The sequence below is a fragment of the Podarcis bocagei genome (genome assembly GCF_964188305.1).
Source record: "Podarcis bocagei genome assembly, chromosome: 10".
Taxonomy (NCBI): domain Eukaryota; kingdom Metazoa; phylum Chordata; class Lepidosauria; order Squamata; family Lacertidae; genus Podarcis; species Podarcis bocagei.
In genome coordinates this window covers 21,460,020-21,481,073 of record NC_138135.1, presented here as the reverse complement: position 1 = coordinate 21,481,073, position 21,054 = coordinate 21,460,020, and positions in this window count along the sequence as shown.

The window sequence follows — 21,054 nt, the reverse complement described above, 5'->3', positions numbered from 1 at the left end:
CGAGTGGTGTGGAAATGGAGTAGAAGGGCTACTACATTTCAAATGCTGGAAACTTTCAAGGACTCTGGGCTGGAACCCAGCATGGCTGCAAGTGTCGAAAGGCTGAATGTGACACTGGGGGCCCTCTGCCAAGGGTTTACTACTACTGTTGCAGATGGCGAGGTAAACATAAACTCAGATCCAAGAAGCTTGGACTTGGCTTGTGTATAGCAGAGGAGGTGGTGACAGCAGACAATCTGGAGACCGATACAGAGATACAGAGAGAGACAGAGTACTCCATGGTGGGGCCCAAAGCATGCCAGGGTGCTGGTAAGAACTACCTGGTGAAAGAAAGTCAGATCCAGTCTCTGAGTTAACTTTAAGAAACATGGCTAAAGATACATATACTCCAGGTGGTGCCTTCAGACTACTACTATCCTGTGGGTGGGATGCTGGAGCTGTTTGCACAATTCAAGTGGAGTAAAGACAACCTGTTTGTTGAGCATTCATGCTGATTTCCTTGCATAGCTTCAGGCTTTATGGAGAATTTGTTCTGATTTGTTTGCAGGGCGGTTATATGCCAATGAGCATTTGTCCTGCATTCATTCTGATTTGCTTGCAGGTTGTTTATGTGTCAGAACCCAGACAAAAATGTCAATGGGGCAAAACCAAAAAAACAACAAGAGGAACAGGGACAAGGAAAATGGAAACTGTTCCCAGTAAACAGGGACTCCTGGGGCACATACGTAGACATGAATTTCAGTATTCCCATTAAAATATAGGTCAGAACCAAGATTCTTAACCTGGATGAGAAATAGGATTATGACCTAGAAGAGTGGAATAAAGCTCACAAGTTAAAGCAAGACAAGGGTACAATATCACATACAAGCTTTATTACTTAAAGGGGGGAGTTATGTCAGTTCAGATGAATCCATGGACAACCTCTGCTGGAACAGTGTCATGATTTCTGGCCACCATTTAAAGCTGTGTCTCTCAAGAGCATTCCTGGGAGTTAATTCACCTTAAAGCTCAGGAATTTGCAAATTGAACCCTTCTGTGCCAAATAGCTCTGAGTCAGTCCAACTGTGGGTAACAAACTGAATAGTAAATGAGATAATGCTAGTCATGATCTCTTTTCCAGTTATGAACAACATAATGCTTGATTTATTTCATCATGCTCAGATGTGGGACAGGGTGGGGGCATGGGAAGACTTTCCTGTCAGGATAATTATCTGTTCATCTCACATAGCTCCGTTGTTGCAACTCGTTTAAAAAAAAAGATAAGATGTTTGCTTTTGTTGACCAATAAATATTAAATTACAAATTTTATCACAACAGTTCGTATTAAATGTTGCAGGGAGGTAAATTTAGATGAAACTTTCTAGTGATGGACACAATCCAAGGAACTGCAAAGAAAGCTCCAAATGCCTAGCAGAGCTTATGACTTTTTTCTTTTTCCAATTTCCCTGCAATTGAACAGATCACTTTTAAATGGAATAATTAAAAATGCAGTTTGCTGCACTGTTTTCTAGGCATTGGTGGGGAGAGGAGGTGCTGCTGTTCTAAAGTTTTGCTAGACATGAACAAATTCTTGGGCACAGCAAAAGGACTCCTCTGAATTTTGGCATGCAGCTGCAAATCCACCTGGGATGGTATAGTGCAGGAGTGGGCAACTTCAGGCTTGTAGAACCTACTTTATATTTTACTAGAATCCTGATATTCACCAACCAGAGCCAGATGTAAAAGGCATGCACTTAGAATCAAAAATACTATGAGCCCAGGAATTTATGTTAAGTGCCAGAACCAAACTGAGCTCATAGTCCTCCCCCACAAACCCCACTCCTGGTTATAGCCACCACCACCTGCTTTCTTCATCAGAAATACTTGCCAGTCTTCTTTAATTTACCCAGATATCTGCCAGTAGATCTTATCTAACTTCTGCCCACCTGTGGTGTAGTAGTGGGTAAAATGAAATTAAGAATCAATGGAAATGTGTGGCCATGTTTTTTAAGTAGTGGGTAAAATGATGGACAAGGATAGGGAAGAAGACCAAGAATGAAATCCCCATGCAGCCATGCAGTTCACTAGGGGATGATGCTGGCCTGGTCATAATATCTCTAGTGATGGACACCGAATCAGATGGCTTTAAGAGGACTTCAGATAAACTAAAGGAGGAAAAAGTTATCAGTGGCTATTAGCCATCTACTACCTCCACAGCAGTATGTCTCTGAATACCAGTTGCTGAAATTCACAAGTGGGGAGAGAACAGTTACACAATTCCTGTTTCTGGGTTTACCACAGGCATCTGGTTGGCCACTGTGAGAGCAAATGGGTTAAGGGTGGATATCTGGGGTAATAAACAATGGAGGAAAGGTTTTTGTAGTACACTGTACTGCCAGGGACAAACATTTTGTTTTACTGTGTTGCAATCAGCAAATCTATCCACAATCACCCCAAGGAGGAGTTCATGGATTCCAAAAGTGGGCAATACTGATCTGGTACCTGCATGCCTGAATCATCATTGTCAGAAGAGTCTTCCTTTTAAATTTAATCACATGATGTCATATTACTTTATCTGATATTGAAAGTGGCCTGCAGAGTGTGGGCTAGATTTGTATTTAGGCTTTTAGGATATCGAGAGTTCTGTTTTCTAGTGTACGGGAAGATGCGCTTGAGCAGTTAAAGGAAAGGGCACTGGGGACTGTTTGGGATTATTGCATTAGAGACTATTGCTATTAGGAAGGAATCTGCCATGAGAGTATGACATACATAAAGGAGAAATCACTGGGGTAATTTGGAAAATGGCTGACAAATGCTTGTGGAATGCAGGGCTCTATTTGTTGAATAAGAGCTTTTGATGTTGCTTTCTCATGGCATCATAAAAGCTGTCAGTGCTCAGATTAGGTAACTTTCCTAAACCCAACGTCTGTCACCATCTAACAGATAAGGATCTTATGTTCCATGTATTGCGTTTCCTGTTTCTGCAGTTACATTGTTGTTCGGCTCATGACACTTTGACCACTATGCTCTAGTCTGTATGTAGGGAAAATAGTAAGATAAACATTTTTTTAAAAAAAAATCTAATTGATTCAGTAATATTTCTTTCACCCAGTGATGGAAAGGATATGAGGTGGGGCTGGGTGAAGCCTATCATAGTCTCTGACTGATGTCTACATTCACATAGAGAAGACCAAAGTGTCACAGGGGCAAGTGCCTCTCCCTTGTCTCCCATTTATCTAGTGAATTTTGTATGTTATTTATGCATTGTGATGCCAGTAAGTGTGCAAAAGTAGCTGGGTAAAAAAATGAACAAAAGCCTTCAAGCTTCAGCCAAACAAACACACAAAATGGAGGAAAATGACCGCTATGCCCTTTGGCTATGATTCTATTACTTTTGTCAGTATTACAAATGTCCTCCAGATATACAGTGGTACCTCGGGTTAAGTACAGTGGTGCCTCGCAAGACGAAATTAATTCGTTCCGCAAGTCTCTTCGTCTTGCGAGTTTTTCGTCTTGCGATGCACGGTTTCCCATAGGAATGCATTGAAAATCAATTAATGCGTTCCTAGGGAAACCGCCTTCAGACCAGGTCCGGGGACAGTCTGTCCCCGGACCTCTTCTGAAGGCTGGGGGGGGGGGACAAGGGCTTTTCTTCCCACCCCCAGCATTTAAAAAAAACCCGGGACAGCGGAGGACTTCTCCGCTGTCCGGGCGATCTTAAAATGCTGGCGGGCAGCATTTTAAAATCGCCCCGGGACAGCGGAGGACTTCTCCGCTGTCCGGGGCGATTTAAAAGCCCCTGGGAAGGCAGGCAGGGGGGACAAAGACTTTTGCCCCCCGCCAGCCTTCAGAAGAGGTCCTGGACCTCTTCTGAAGGCGGGCGGGGGGGCGAAAGTCTTTGCTCCCCCCCGCCTGCCTTCAAAAGCCCTCCGGGACAGGCAGGCAGGGGGGAGCAAAGACTTTTGCCCCCCGCCAGCCTTCAGAAGAGGTCCTGGACCTCTTCTGAAGGCGGGCGGGGGGCGAAAGTCTTTGCTCCCCCCCGCCTGCCTTCAAAAGCCCTCCGGGACAGGCAGGCAGGGGGGAGCAAAGACTTTCGCCCCCCGCCCGCCTTCAGAAGGTGTTCCCGCCCCGCCGCCCGGCTTCGGAGCATCGTTCCGAAGCCGGGCGGCGGGGGCAGGCTTCTCCCTGCCGCCCCTTGCTTCAAAAGAGGTCCGGGGACAGCGGGAAGCGCTTCCCGCTGTCCCCGGACCTGGGGCTGCAGGGAGAAGATCGCTTCTTCCCCGCTGTCCCCGGACCTCTTTTGAAGCAAGGGGCGGTGTGGAGAAGCGATCTCCCCGCAGCCCCTTGCTTCAAAAGAAGTCCGGGGACAGCGGGGAAGAAGCGATCTTCTCCCTGCAGCCCCAGGTCCGGGGACAGCGGGAAGCGCTTCCCGCTGTCCCCGGACCTCTTTTGAAGCAAGGGGCGGCGTGGAGAAGCGATCTCCCCGCAGCCCCTTGCTTCAAAAGAAGTCCGGGGACAGCGGGGAAGAAGCTTCCCGCTGTCCCCGGACCTGGGGCTGTGGGGAGAAGATCGCTTCTCCCCGCCGCCCCTTGCTTCAAAAGAGGTCCGGGGACAGCGGGAAGCGCTTCCCGCTGTCCCCGGACCTGGGGCTGCGGGGAGAAGATCGCTTCTTCCCCGCTGTCCCCAGACCTCTTTTGAAGCAAGGGGCTGCGGGGAGATCGCTTCTTCACGCCGCCCCTTGCTTCAAAAGAGGTCCGGGGACAGCGGGAAAACCCGCTGTCCCCGGAGCTTGCGGGGCAAGCTTCGTTTTGCGAAGCAAGCCCATAGGGAAATTCGTCTTGCGAGGCAACTCGAAAACGAAAAAACCTTTCGTTTTGCGAGTTTTTCGTCTCGCGAGGCGTTAGTCTTGTGGGGTACCACTGTACTTAATTTGTTCCGGAGGTCTGTTCTTAACCTGAAACTGTTCTTAACCTGAAGCACCACTTTAGCTAATGGGGCCTCCTGCTGCCACTGCATCGCCGCTGCACGATTTCTGTTCTCATCCTGAAGCAAAGTTCTTAACCCGAGGTACTATTTCTGGGTTAGCAGAGTCTGTAACCTGAAGCGTATGTAACCTGAAGTGTATGTAACCCGAGGTATCACTGTACATGGATAGCTTTGGAGAGATGTGTTGTGTTAATTGTTGAATACAAAGGAGAGAAATTGGGGCAATGTCTTGGTGCATATACAGGTGTTTCACTGTGTACACACCATACTACTTGGCTTCCACCTAAGAATTCTGGCAACTGTAGTTTACCCCTCACAGAGCTGCAATTCCCAGCACTCTTAACAAGGTAAAGTCCCCAGGTTTCTTGGGGGGGTACTTAAATGTATAGTGTGTACATAGCCTTCATTCAGCGGACCATAGCTATTGATCTCTAGTTGTGTGTTTGTTTATTTGCATACCCAGAAGAGACAGAGATAAAAATCTAGTTTAACTCACCCCTGCATGCCATTGCCCTGTTTACTCTTCTTAGCCTAGAATTCCTGCTAGGAATGATTGATTAGCAAATATAATTGACTGTGCCCCACCCCTAAACACTCCTTCAGGGTGACTTGCCCAGTTTCCTACATCTGCACTCCTCCTGCATTTCGGCAAACTCCATCCAACGATAGTAGTTAAACTCTCTAAAACCCTGTCTAAGCCTTGTTGTTACTTCAGACTACTACAGCACAACTATCTTCTGCTTCCTATTCCTACCAACCATGAGCAGGACTGTCCACTTACGTAGTGACTAAATTTGTTCAGGAATCTAGTGAACGGCTTTGTAAAAACTTTTTGGAAGTCCAAGCAGGTAACAGCTACCAGATTGCTCCTATCTACATATTTGAGGCTTGACACTTGTAAAGAATTCTAAAATGTTGGCAGAAGCCACACTGATTTACCCTCAGGAAGACTTGTTCTTCTGTGTGTTTTAACAGTTTGAGCTTTAACAGTGAATTTTACCAAATTATCTGGAATGGAAGCTAGGCTGACAGTTCTGTAATGGCCTAACTTTGCCAACCATCCTGTGACATTGTGATCAGGGATCAGAGGTTTGCACCTCTGGTGTTACCTGCTCATTGTTGTTACTGCAAGCCTACTGCTGTAAATCTCAGTCAGCCCAGGGTTCTCTCACGCACAAGGCTATAGAAAATGAATGAGATTAGCTCTAGGGGCTGAGAAGAGAGATAAAAAGAGATGAGATATTAGCACAGAAGATCTTTTTCCAGATTATCCTGCAGCAAAGCATAAATTGAAAAAAGATCAAAGTGGTTATGGAAAGGAGTGGTGCAGAAAATTAAAGGCTGGGATTCGTTCAACTTTTTTCTTTGCTGATAGAGAGGAAAGGAATCAGGATTTTCACATACGCTATTCAAATGGTTTTCTGGGCCCATAAGTATACAGTGGTACCTTGGGTTAAGAACTTAATTGATGCTCGAGGTCTGTTCTTAACCTGAAACTGTTCTTAATCTGAGACACCACTTTAGCTAATGGGGCCTCCCACTGCTGCTGCGCCACCGCCGCACAATTTCTGTTCTTATCCTGAAGCAAAGTTCTTAACCCAAGGTACTATATCTGGGTTAGCGGAGTTTGTAACCTGAAGCGCCTGTAACCTGAAGCGTCTGTAACCCGAGGTACAACTGTATTCGAAGCCACCTAATATAATAGTTCAGAGAAGCAGGTTTGAGCATAGCTAGTTGGCTTGAGGAGGGACTACCTAGGAACCCCATACTCTGGTCTCCTTGGAGGAAAAAGTAGGATAGAAATGTCATATTTGGTTATGAAGTACCATGCAGACAGATAGCAGTGGTGTATTTGTTTGCGTATTTCATTCATGCTGACATTTTTACATGTACAGCATTTGACAAGATGTTTGCCCTGCAGACAAGAATGAAACAGCCTTATTGTATTTGACATAATATTTTTTTAAAAATCATATTTGCTGTCAAATCCTTTAATGAGTAATCTCAGTATTGCTATTTGACAAGTGCAGTTGCTGAAAGCTGAACACTGAAATGCAAAATCACTAGTTTTGGGAAAGTTTTGTTCAGAAATCAGGGGTTCCATTTACAATTCTATGGCTTCACCCCAAAGCAAAGTGGTGCCCAACCTGGTGATAACAAGGGGGTAGCTTCAGCCCAAGATAGGAAAAGAGGAGATAGGGGAATACCTAACTACTTTAAATTAATCCAAATCTTCAGGGCCTGATGAGCTGCACTCAAGGGTACTAGAGCAGGCATGTCAAACTCTCATGAGACTGCAATCTACTCCCACTATACAGTATATAAACTGTCAGTGATCTACCCATTGGAGGAAGGAAGATCCAAAGTTGTTGAGCTTCTTGCGGGGAGGCTTCACTAAAGTTGTAAAGCTTCTATTGAGGTGCATTTGCCAAAGTTGTTGAGCTTTTTTTGTTTTTTGTTTCGTTTTTGGGGTGATCAATCAGGATCACGCGATTGACCAGGATTGACCAGGGATGCCCTGTAGATCAACCAGTAGATCGCAATCAGCAGGTTGGACATGCCTGTACTAGAGAGATTGCAAGCTTGGTGGATCAGGGGGATGCTGTAGATGTATATTAATTTCAGTAAGGCTTTTGATAAAGACCCCCATGATATTCTTGTGAAGAAGCTGGTAAAATGTGGGCTGGAAGAGGTAACTGTTAGGTGGATTTGTAGCTGCTTGAACCAAAAGAGTTGCTCACTAATGATTCCTCTTAATCCTAGAAAAAAATGGCAAGTGGGGCATCTTTATAAACCACTTGAATGAAGAAATTTAGGGGATGCTCATCCAATTTCAGATGACACCAAACTGGGAGGGGTAGCTAATGCTGCAGAGACAGAATTGGAATTCAACATGACCTGAACATATTGGAGAATTGGGCTCAAGCCAATAAAATGAATTTCAATAGGGGCAAATGTAAGGGTCTACACTGAGGCAGGAAGAACCAGCTGCACAAATATAAGATGAGGAACATCTCACTTTCCAATAGTATGCGTGAAAAGGATCTAGGGGTCTTGGTGGGCCACAAGCTGAACATGAATCAAAAGTGTGATGCAGCAGCAAAAAAAAAAAGCTAATGCCATTCTAGGCTGCATGAACAGAAGTCTAAAGTCCAGTTCAAGGGAAGTAATAGTACAGTACCACTCTATTCTGCCTTGCCATCTGTAGTATTGTGTCCAATTCTGGGCACCACAATTTACGAACGATATTGACAAGCTTGAACATGTGAAGAGGAGGGCGACCAAGATTATCATGGGTCTGGAAAACAAACCTCACGAGGAACGCTTGAAAAAAGGAGACTGAGAGGAGATATAATAGTCCTCTTCAAATATCTAAAGGGCTGTCACATGGAAGGTGGAGCAAGCTTGTTTTCTCCTGCTTCAGAGGGCAGGACCTGAACTAATGGATTCAAGTTACAAGAAAGGAGATTCCGAGCAAATTTCAGGAAGAACTTTATGACATTTGGAGCTGTTCAACTGTGGAGCGGCCTCCCTTGGAAAGTGGTGGACTCTCCTTCATTGGACGTTCCTAAGCAGAGGTTGGATGGCCACCTGTCATGGATGCATTAGTTGAGATCCCTACATTGCAGTTGGACTAGATGATCCTTGGGGTACCTTCCAACTGTACAGTTCTATGATTTTATGAGTATGCATGTAGCAGGACCTCCCAATGCCCTTCTTGTCACATTAATCCCTTGGGTCATCCTCTGCCCCAAAGCCCACCTGACAAAGCACAAGGGGCAAAAGTAAAAAGTGAGCATTGCAAAAGTCCCCATGCACAAATGTAAGCACTTGGGGGTGGGGCGGGGGGGGGAGTGTACAAATGTTATTTTCATCTTTGCCTACAAGAGGGAAGCTCTGTGATGGGAGCACTATGTTATATGAGAACTCTCCTCCCTCCCTCCCCCGAATATTTTCATATGAGCTCTAAGAATGGAAGTGGCATTGACTGCAGGGAGCTAAGCCATAGTATGGGGATGAGGGCGGCAGCTAAGGTAGAAGATCTGCTCTTCTGGCCAGTGTACTCCTTTTACTTTTAAAACTGAACTTCCTTCATTTTGCATGACTGGGTCAGTTTTGAGTGGATAAACACTCACAACTGTTGCCATCTGGTCTAGATAAGTCTTCAAAAAAAGGCCAAAATGGCCAATTAAAGTTGTCCCCATCCTCCTCCCTGCTGATTTCTACAAGGGCAACATTGAGCTTAATATGGAGGAGAAGGCTGACAGCCACTGCCCAGACTGGTTGTTAGTACAAAGACAGGTAGGTGAAGGCTGGCTGAAGGAAGAGTGACTGTGGGACAGTGCCCCATTTACCCCACTGTCTCCACTGTCTGCAATGTGGGAAAGAGGGGGTGAGGACATACAAACAAGTCTTGAATTGCAGGATTGAATTGCCTTGTGGTGAATCTTTCATAACCTACCTGAAGAGCCAGGATCCTTTCCATCTTCCGTGTGGTTTGAGGAGATCTGTGATGCAGATCTGCTCCATGAAAATGCAAGGAACACTTAAAACTACGCTCATTTTACTTTTCACAAATCTGGGGTATTAGTTTTTGCATCTCTGCTCCATTTCATTTGAAGTTAGGGAGAGGGAATCACATGGAGGGGTACTTTTAACATATTCAGAAAGGAAAATCCTGACATGTTGCCAATTAGTTTGCTTTTATCAAGAAAGAGCAGTTATATCATCATGACGTGGCAAAATTATTACAGCAAACTAAATGGAAATAATCAATGCAAATTAAGCTCTGCTCTATTGTAGGGTCAAATCAGGATAAAGCAGACTATACTGAAGGAAGTTGGGAGTTGTCTCTTCTGCAAGTATTGCCCTAGGGCCTGGGTAGGCAGTCTGAAAATTTTACAGGCAGAAAGTCTGAAATTCATTTCTATAGCTTCACATGTTTCTTACTTAGTGTTCCTTCCTGGTGTAATTTAGAGGCTTCTACATATCCCTGTGTTTGGCATCATGGATAAGTCTGTAAATGTGGGTTAAAACAAAGAGCTGCCTCACTCTTATATTGGTGAGTCACCAGTCCATGTATGCCAGTGTGAGACATCCTTGAAAGAACCATACCTTTTGAGCTAATTCAGTATAAGTTCTGAAAGAGATACAACAAGAGAATTAAATCCTGCAATTCAAGATTTGACTTCTGTGAGTGGCAGAAATTTCCCAAGGACTCAGGCTAGGGATGGAGGAGAAAGTCGACACAGTTCACATTTAAAGACAAAGCTACCTAATTTGCACCTTCTGAAAGAATACATGGAGCAACACAGTCATCTTTTGAATTTGCTCAACTTCAAATTTTGCAATGCAGGTTTCCAGCTCAGTAATATATTCATTTATTTTATTTCGTTAAATTTATATACCACTAGATTTGGGTGGGACCTCAAAGTGGTTTACAAAAAGATAAAACAATAAAATCAAGAAAAGATTATAGCCATACTTTAAAAATACAAAGGTTAAAATACTAAAACAAATTAAAATTACTTCAGCTTCCTAAGTATCTGGGTAGACTTTTCTAAACAAAAGTGTTTTTAGCAGGCATCAAAAAGTAATGTGTGTGAGGGTATAGTGTGCATAAATATGTAATATAAAATTTGTGTTGCATTAGGTGGCTTTGCTAAAATGTGGATATTGGGCAAAACCGCATACAAGCATGTGTCTACTGTACTAAGAGAAATTTGCACTAAAATGAAGATGAATTTTCACATACACACATACATATACAGCAGCCATTTTTTGACTGGTGTCCAGGGTACTTCCTAAATATTCCAAATATATCCACTGGCGACAACTGTTACCAGGCCCATGCAGAGGGTGGGGGAAAGCCAGGTACACTTACCCGAGACCTCAGAAGGCTAAGTCGGCCAGTGGGCCCTGCCAGGGCCTGGTTGCTTTTTTGTTTGAGTTTATAACTTTATTCTATCAAGACTCCTGCCCATTTATTCAAAAGTTACAATACAGCTTTGTTCACTGCCATATATTGTTCAGGTTCCCGAAGACCCCATGGATTTTGGAGCAGCAGCAAATATAGAGGGGAGAGGGTAGGTAAACACAGCATGGAGGTGGGTGGGTCGCGGTGTAAATTGCCCTCTCCCTGGTCATTAGATCAGTCATTTGATCAGCAGTGAGGGGGCAATAACACCCCACATCTGTTCTTCATGGAGCTATTGAGGAAGGGTGCTGTGTGTGTTTGTGTCTGCCTATGTGCATCTTGTGTTTGTGTGTGAGACTGAGAGAGAACATGCCTGTCTGTGATGACCATACTGACCATTGGCATGTGACTCCTGTATGATTAAGCCCTCACACCCAAAAAAGGTAGCCACCCATGGACATTAACAAGCCAAGTTCATGACATGTGCAGTCTCATCCTGCATGTGTTTACTCAAAACTCAGTCCTATTATAGTCGATATAGCCTACTCCCAAGAACGGACACATAGGCTTCCTATCCTAATCTACAGTGAAGCACTATTACAATATAAATTATATATATCTGGAGCTTATGCATCATGTATATTAGTACTTTACATATTTAAATACAGCTTGGAAGATGATATCTGAACATAAGGAAAACCCATCAATGCTTTTTCACCCTGAACAGTCTGCTTCTCCTCTCAGTTACGCTGGATTTATGCTGGAACCAGCTGATAAGATTTTCTCTGATTTATGCTGAGAAGTGAAAGGCAATTCAGTTGAGTGTGATGCTGCTGATCTACCAGTAGCAGTTGTAAAATTGCCTATGGTTACAGGATTATTTCTATGGAAACACTTGAGCTGCTTCCGAAATAAATGTCTCAAAAATAGGTGTTAGTACATTATTTAAAATACTTGCACAGTTTCTTGTCACCTGTGTTTTAAAACACACACACATATACACACTTTGGCCTAGAAACTTCACAATGGTTTGACTCAAGTGCTTGACAAGAACAAGAACTACATTGGAGAGGCCTGTGACTCTGGTGTTGAAAGGTTTGCTAGCAATTAAATAATTTTAGCCACACATTATTGCAGTTCTCAGTACACAGGAACCTACGAAGCTTTCTTATAGTGTGTGGGGCCATTGTTTCATCTAGTGCAGAACTGTCTACATTGACTGGCAGCTGATCTCCAGGTTTCTGACCAGGAATCTTTTCTAACCCTATCTGGAGATTGAACCTGGAGCTTTCTGCATACAAATCAGACGCTCCACCACTGAGCTATGGCCTTTCCTGTACTCACAAACACTGCAGTGTATACCATATGCAAGAAAAGCTTAGCTTGTGCAATGTGGACTTGGAGCTGTTTTGGCTCATTCTGAGCTGGTTGTGCCTATATGTACACCATAGCAGACTTAATTTGGCTTGTGGTATATCACGACAAAACATCTCAGTTGTAGGGTAGCAATAGGGTGCCCAAAGGTGAAGTTGGAGCTAACTCAGCTCATAGCGGCAGTCTTCTGGGCACTCAGTAGTTCTGTCAGAGGAACAAACTAGAAATTCTGGGAAAGTTGCTGGCTTAGCTTGTGGGTGTTTGTAAGTGCTCATGTCTTCTAGAAAATGTTTTCTGTCACAATGCAGCTAAAGCTCATTAAGGCTCTGAAAAGGGTTCTAAGGCCTAAGCATAAACAGCCAGAGGAATGGAAAAGGCCTAAGTCAGGCCAATGGTCCATCTAGTCCAGCATCCTGTTCTCAAAATGGCCTATCAGATGCCTATGGAAAGCCTGCAAGCAGAAGCTGAGCACTCTCCCTTCTAGCTGTTTCCAGACACTGGTACTCAGAATAGGCATGCCGCCTCTGACAGTGGAGATAATAATGGCTAGTAGACTTAGCGTTTATGAATTTGCTGTATCCTCTTTCAAAGCCATCCAGGTTAGCTATCTGAGTCTCAGGTGGCTCACATGTCTAGGTAACAGGCTTCAGCTCAAATTATACAGGGCAATGGCCTGTTTATTTAAATCTGGGTCTACCATAATCACATACATGGAAGACACTGTGGAGTCTGATTTTACAGCAAAATATGTATGCTGGGAGGGGCCTATGGACACTCCTTCATGTCCTTGTTGTTGATTCCACCCCCAGCATTTTCCTTCCAGCTAGGCAAGCTTCCTACATAGCAGCCCAGCATATATATTTGGGGGGGGGTGACATCAAGCAAACAGGTGTGTTGGGATAGCCAGGTGCAAAAGAGGGTGGGGTCCTGCACCTTTAATAGTTCTGTAGAAGCAGGGATTTAAGCAGGTGAAGCTGCTGTTATGAAAACTACATCTGCTGAAATTCTTTACACACCTGTTAAAAACCAACCAACCAACCAACCAACCAACCAGTCTTCTACTCTCCACTCTGTGACTAAGGAATGTAGTTTGAGCCAACCATCCCTCTTGTTCCAGTGACCCCTATTAACCAGTGGCAGTTCCTGTTTTATGTAACCTGTCCCTGGAAAATTACTGTCCCTATTTTATTTTTGTTGGAGGGATGTCCTGTTAAATTTGTCAATGCAAGTTAAAGCGACCAGATAAAAATCAGACTGAGTTCCTGCACCTTTAATAGTTGTACTGAACAAAAGGAATTTTAGAAGCAGTGGCTTATGTGAGTAAGATACACACAATTACATTTCCATTTCTACTTAATTATTATAGGTGCAAGAGTTCTGTCCTATTTTTCACACAAAGCCTTCATTAGGAGATGTACTTCCCTGATTATAATAGCAGCAGAAGATAAGAACCTGATTACTAACAAATTTGCCAATGGCTGTTCATACTCAGTAACAGAACCAGAAAATCCAGGAACAGCTGAACTTGGATACGTGTCCCTAGAGGCCTGGAGCTCTGCTGCATGCATACCTTGGAAGACTCCATTGGAAAGCCCCACTGAACTGAGGCTGTACGAACCTTTAAAAAGCACTCTAAAGAACAATAAGAACTGTAGTTTGCTAAGGGTGCTGGAAATGGTAGGTCTGTGAAGAATAAGCTACAGTTCACAGGATTCTTTTGGGGGGAGGGATGGAATGTGCTTTAAATACATGGTGTCTGCACAGCCTAAGTGCAACTTATTTTGAAATAAACATTTAATATGTTTTAGTATACTTTTACAATATTTTGTGAACCACTCAAGAGGACTCATCAAAAATAAATAAGTAGAAAAAAGGTTGTCCATGTGTGTGTACGAAGTGTAAGGTTGTAGGTACTTGTTAGACTGTAAAGTATTATTATTATTATTATTATTATTATTATTATTATTATTATTATTATTATTGACAAAATTTCTAGACCGCCCTTCATCTAAGAATCACAAGAGTGGTTTACAATATAAAAACAAACAAATACACAGCATAGTAACAAACATAACAATAATAACCCCCTGGATTAAAAGGCCAATGATTGTTTAATTAGCCAAAGGCCTGGGAAAAGGGGAATGTTTATGCCTGGCACCTAAATATATGTAACAAAGGTACCAGGCAAACCTCCTTGGGGAGCGTGCTCTCCAAGCAGGGAATCTTCTCTGCTGCCTTCACTGCCACTAGGCTCAATGATGAGCCCTCACCAGCATTTGATCGCATTCAACTGGAGTTTTCCTCCACTCACGTTCAATTCGTCTCCCAGCTTGTTTCCTCACCATAAGCTCTGGACTATATCAGGGAGCCAAACGGGCTTCACTAAGCAGGACAGGGTGCTCAGGGTAGAATGTGTCAATAGCCAGAACTGTTTGGATGTTCCAGAGGTTAGCCAGGGTTTCGACAGGAGTGCCAATCATACCAGACTCTCGGATAGACATGTGTTCCCATTTTGTTTTGTATAGATTTGTCTGGTATGCAAAACACATACAAATATTCTGGCACTCATCGGGGTGCTAATTACATTTAATTGATTTTCTTCTGCTTAGACAGGCACACACATTAAATAAGCTCTAGAGAAGTTCTGTGCCTTTAAGACTGTAGAGAAAAGAAAATTCAACAGCTGTGGTTCTCCCTTTTTCTGCAGCATAGTGACAGGAAAACATCACCAGATTTATTTTTATGTTACTTTGTTAAGACTATTATCTCACTGTTTAGGGCCAAGCCCTCACAAAGCAGTTTACAAAAGAAGCAGCTAGGATCAAAACATTAATACAATACTGCAACTATAAGAAGATTAGGCATTCTATGTAACATTTTGGGCTGATTCACACATACAGGCATGTTTATTATTCGGATGTCTGCAGCATCAAGTGATGACTTGCCTTTGTGCAGGACCTATGACAAATCAAACACACCCCAGACAGAACTTTCATATCACTTCAAATTCAGCCTCCTTCCATTGGACATCTCAATGTGGTCAAGGGATCCAAAGATTTTATCATGCATGTGCATGGTAAACTGGGCTTTTACAATAATAAAAGCCCTCAAGAGGGACTAGATCTAGACCCTTGCTTCAAAAGTGACATTTCCCCTATTTTTTTCTCTCACATCCTGACCACATCAGCTAATGCTTGCATTTATAAACTAGTTATTTACTCTGTTGCTTCTTTCCCATAATTTAAAAGCTGGATAGGATGCATGTTCTGACAAGTGACATTTTAAATTAAATTTATTTTAAAATCTGCACTAGCTGTTCGTATAGATGCAAGAGTTAACAGTATATATGACAGAGAGGTCTATGCTACAAGTACTGAATTGTTTATCAGCCATGTCTCTTCCAGAGAACTCTGTGAGTGTGGTTCTAGGCAGGAGCAATCGTCAGCATCCTCAGATCTACTATTGCAAATAACAGGTGTCCTGGTAAAGTAATTAGTGACTCTCACTGGCCATGCTTGGACATCACTTTAAACCATAGGTTAGTGTGGTGAAAACAAGCCTAGGAAAGTCTTGGACTCATATGGCCTCTTACCTCTAGTGGGTATGTGAGAAGGAGATTGGAAAGTTTTGTGCCTATTTTTGATTAAGTCAGTTTTAACATTACACCCTAACTTTAAATTGAGTTAATCTTAACTCTGGGCCTGTGCTCAGGATGACTATTCCAACCCACCCCCAGGCAATTTAGCATCAACTAATCTGTGAGGGGAAAAAACCAGAAGAGAGGGAAGGAAATCTCAAGGCTGGACTTTCACCTCTCCTCACCAGACAATTTTCCACTAGCTGCCCTGTGGGAATGATCTTGATGTGTTACAGACATGTTAATTTTTAATAATAATAATAATAATAATAATAATAATAATAATAATAATGGTAATTGAATGTTACTTGTAACCATCTTGGTAGGTTTTACATCCTAAAAGGCTAGATATAAATATTGTTATGTATAATGAGTCCAGAAGGTCTGAAGATGTAACACCATTTCTGGGCCAACTGCACTAATGCCAATGGTGTTTCTGAGCACAATTCAAAGTGTTGGTATTAACCTTTAAGACCTGAAGCCATTTGGGTCCAAGTTACCCAAAGGACTGCCTGCATATGAATGACCCTGTCTGTGATCTAAGATCTGTTTGAGGTCATGCCAAGGTCAGAAGACAAGATCTTGATGGTGGCAGTAGTTGAACTCTCTTCCAGATTACATTTGATTGGGTCCTTCCATTCTGGCATTCTATAAGCCCTTATTAATTTATTATTGTCTTGTGAGTTTAGGTGATCTAATTCAGTTTCTCTCACTGTGTTATTTGTCAGTATTCACTCAATGCTTCTTATTCTGCCTGATAGTCTACTGTTTTTATTTCTCTCTATGCATTGCTTTGGGAGAGCCTGGCCTTGAAAAGGAACAAATAAATAACCTGAATAAATGGAATAAGGTGCAGGAGCCATACTCCCTTTTGCCTCTGGCTACCCTAAATTTATGGACACTTTGAGTCAGATTAGAATTTTGTTAGCATTAATAGCTACTGAATGGTTAGAAAAACATTGATATGTTATAAGGTGGTTAACACCTGCAGTGATTCCTGCCAGTTTTTACAGTCACATTTTCCTATTTTTCAAAAGTGCTGTTGTTTCACCTGTTTCTTTAGGCAGTGGGGGTGGGGAGTAATCTTAAAAGGGGAAACAGATTGACTTGATCTGAAAGGGAAAACAAATAAATCATGTATTCATAGATTTCTGAGCAATAAAACTTGCAAATTATTAAAACATGTTGTTAGAGCAAAAAAAAGAGTGAAGGAATTGAATTTATTACAGCATCTTTAATCAATTTATCGCCTGATTTTGCTATTTTCCCTTTCCCATAATAATATCTTATTTGTGGGCAGTATTTATTTAAGTTATGAGACGAGGTGCTCAGAGCTTCCTAGGATAGCTGGAGAGCTTTAAAGTTGCAATGTTTTTAGAGGTACTTTAGAGAAGCCATCCTGCTTTCTGATTTAATCCCAGAATGTCCCACTTTTTCTTAGGATGTCCCTATTTTCATTGGAGAAATGTTGGATGGTATGGAGTTACCCAATTTCCGAGCCATCTGAAGGCAATCCTGCACAGGGAAGTTTTAAAAAAATGTTTTATTATTTTTTATATATGTTGGAAGCTGCCCAGTGTGGCTGGGGCAACCCAGTAAGATATGTGGGATATAAATAGTAAAATTATTGTGATGGAATGGGATGTCCCTATTTTCATCTGAGAAATATTGAAGGGTATGTGAGCCTGGCAGAGGGAAAACAAGCCTCTAACAAATCATTTGACTTACCCTTTTTGCTAGTGTAACTTACAATGGGTTTGGCATATTACTAAGCTGAAAGGAGTTTGGAATAGGAGTAAGTCTCCCCTGCCCAAAGCATCCTTTTTTTGGGCTTTACACTAGTCTCAGCTGAGAGTGCTTTGACTGAGCTGGAATGGTGGCATTATACCACTGTTATTTCTGGCTGAGCCAGGTTGAAGTAATTCAGTCAAGGCAGCCCCAGCTGATCCATTTATTCCCAATAGATATTGGGTTCATATTGGTCCCTTTAAAAGTGCAGCATTAAACAGTTATATTCTCCATTCCTTCATCTATTCTTTCCCTAATAGGGTTTTACTTTCCCTGTAAATTTTGAGTATAGTGCAGCTGGAAAGTAAAAAGCTCTCTTCAACTTAAATGGGAAAAGAGGTCTCGACAAATTTGACAGAACAAGCATCCCACTCAGATACCTGAGGCAAATGAAAATCTAGAGCAAAAAGCTGTTTACAGCCCACACCCATGATTCCACAAGAAATATTCACTCTACAGACAAATACACCACAGGCATGAATGGGCATGAGGATTCTGTAAACTATCCAAATTGCAATTATTAACTGCTGTACAAAGGAAACAAGGTAGAATGCCAGTAAAGCTGCTGCTGTTGCCATTTTAAAATACAACGTAAGATGTAATGAAACAAATAGTTTTAATTTATCTCTGGTAAAGTTTTGTTTTTAAAGTGATTTGGCCACCATCAGCAGCTGCATATACTTTAAATAAATGTGCAATTTCTCAAGGGTGCTGGGAATTATTTCTTGTAAGTCCTTACTCCATGCCCACTGCCACATAACTACAGTCGTACCTTGGAAGTCGAACAGAATCTGTTCTGGAAGTCCGTTCGACTTCTGAAATGTTCAACTTCCAACGTGTAGCTTATGATTGGCTGCAGGAAGCCACACCGGACGTCCTGCTTCCAAAAGAATGTTTGAAAACTGGAACACTCACTTCCGGTTTTCGATCATTTGGGAGCCGAAACATACGAGTTCTGGGGCGTTCGAGAACTGAGGTACGACTGTACTGTTCTATGTTTCCCTGGAGAGACAAAATCCCTATTAACTATAATGCCCTTACTTATTTAAATTGTCCTTCCACACAGCATCGTTGTCCTAAATTACCGTACATGATTTATGGTCAAAAGCTTAGTGGTATATAAAACAACAGTGTCTCATACTGTATATTTTACATATTGATCTTGCATCTTTATTCTAGCTAAAGTCCTACCTTCCAATGGCTACACAAGCCTTAGTAACTAGAACCTTTTTGCTAAAATCTAAAAAATGCTGTGCCCCAAAACCACAGACTACAAGCCTCCTTCTATGTGGTTCGTTCAAATTAAATTCTGTTTTATGTGTAACTTTCAGCCTCAATGCTTCCTAGAAAGAGGTATTGCTGCTAGTATTTTATTCCTCCCTGTTCTCCTGCCAGCAATACAAAGATTTAATGATCTATTTGTAGACTTGTCAGGTATCACAAGATCTAAACTGTTACTGCAGGCTAGGGCCATTAGAGCTGTTCCAAATTATTCTTACAGCCCATCAGAGTTTAGAAAGCTGCAAGGGAAAGCAGTGGAAAAGTTACTTCCTCCTTTATGGAAATGGGGGCAGGGAGAAAGACATTTCCACTTCCATTCATACATTCTTCTGCAAATACCATCCAGTTAGCACATGCACAAAGCCAATGAGGTGTAGCGGCTAGAGTGTTAGACTAAGACCTGGAAGACTAGGGTTCAAATCCTGGGTGACCTTGGGCCGTTCACAGTCTCTCAGCCTAACCTACCTCACAGGGTTGTTGAGAGGATAAAAATGGGGAGGGAGAACGATGTATACCACCTCAAGTTCTTTGGCAGGATATAAATGTAATAATAAATAAAATTCCTGGTGATTAGCACTATTGGCCAACATTAGGGAAGCAATTATTTCAGATTAATGGAACTTCCTTCTGAGTTCTGAGCAAGTATGCAAAGAATCAGGCCACACATTTTCAGGTCATAAGCTTGCTCATGCATGTTGCTCATATCTCTAAAAACAACATGGAAATAATTTCTACATGAGTTGGGAGGTGGTGAGCATGTAGAAACAGAAAATATGTCTTTCAGATTTTAATGTGTTGGCAGATATGAGTTTAGGTTCAGAAGAGGCGTGACTGAACCATTAACCAGTTACAGCAACTATATTTCATTTCTGATCACACTACAGAAAATGCTTACAAATCAATAGTAAGCTTGGGGAAGGAAGAACCCCAAGGTGTGACAATGCCAAAATAATTTGTCTATGGATTTAAGGGTTACAGATCAGCATTGTGATAGCCTGAAGGTTTTTAGTATTTGTTTTACAAAATGTGTACACAGAGCTAACCTGTTAAAACTAGAATCCTAAACACCCTTGCTACAGAGTAAGCCTGATTAAACTCAGTGAGGCTAACTTTCAACTGTATATCTCTAGGATTGCCTGGCACTGCCACTGCCACTGGCACTGCCACAATCCCAAGCAGAGTTAGGTGCTCCTAAAACCACTGCTTTCAATGGGCTTAGGAATGTTCTCACCTCTCGAAAAGGTACAGGCTTGAATACAAAGGCTGGTCCTTGACTATGTAGCAGAGGTGACACATGCAACAAAATATTATATCCTGAAAAAGCTGACAGATAAATCCTGTTTTTAAATTATCATTATCATAATTTCTTCTCGAAAACCATTGTCTGAATGTAATTTACACATAAGAAAAAACAGTTAAAAGCACAAAAAACGATGAGCTGCGGAGGCTCCTTCAACAGGAATAATGCAGTAGAGGTGACACACGTGCAACAAAATATTATATTCTGAAAAAAGTTGCTATACTAGTGAATCCTGTTTTATTACCATTCATTTATTAATCTCCTTCTAAACCAATGCAATTTAAGTTTAAAACACGAAAAAACCAATATAAAAACTGACCATCTTCAATTTATAAACTAATGGAATTCTTTGCCCTTATGAGTGTCTCTAATGCAGTGGTAGGGAACCTTTTCCAGCCCATGGATGGAACCTTCCTACATCCAACATACGGAGCCTGCTGGAGGACACATGCCAGTTCTGAGTGGGGTCAAAGGCCAAAAAACATTGGTGAAGCAAGACCACATTCCAGTCATACGAAATTGTGCACACATAGACACCTCAGCATCCTCAAGAGGCATTGTCACAGTTTAAAGACACTTTCCAGCTGAGCAAAAGCATGCAGTAGGACTAGGAATGGGTTTGGCTTAGGAAGAATCCTGGAAGGCCACATTTGTCCCCTGGGCCTGAGGCTCTCCCACCCCATCCTAAGGAGACGATCAATGGCTAGTAGCCATGATGGTTATACTCTGCTTCCACAGGGGGAAGCCGTATCCTGAATACCAGTTGCTGGAAACCACAGGTGAGAGCTCTTG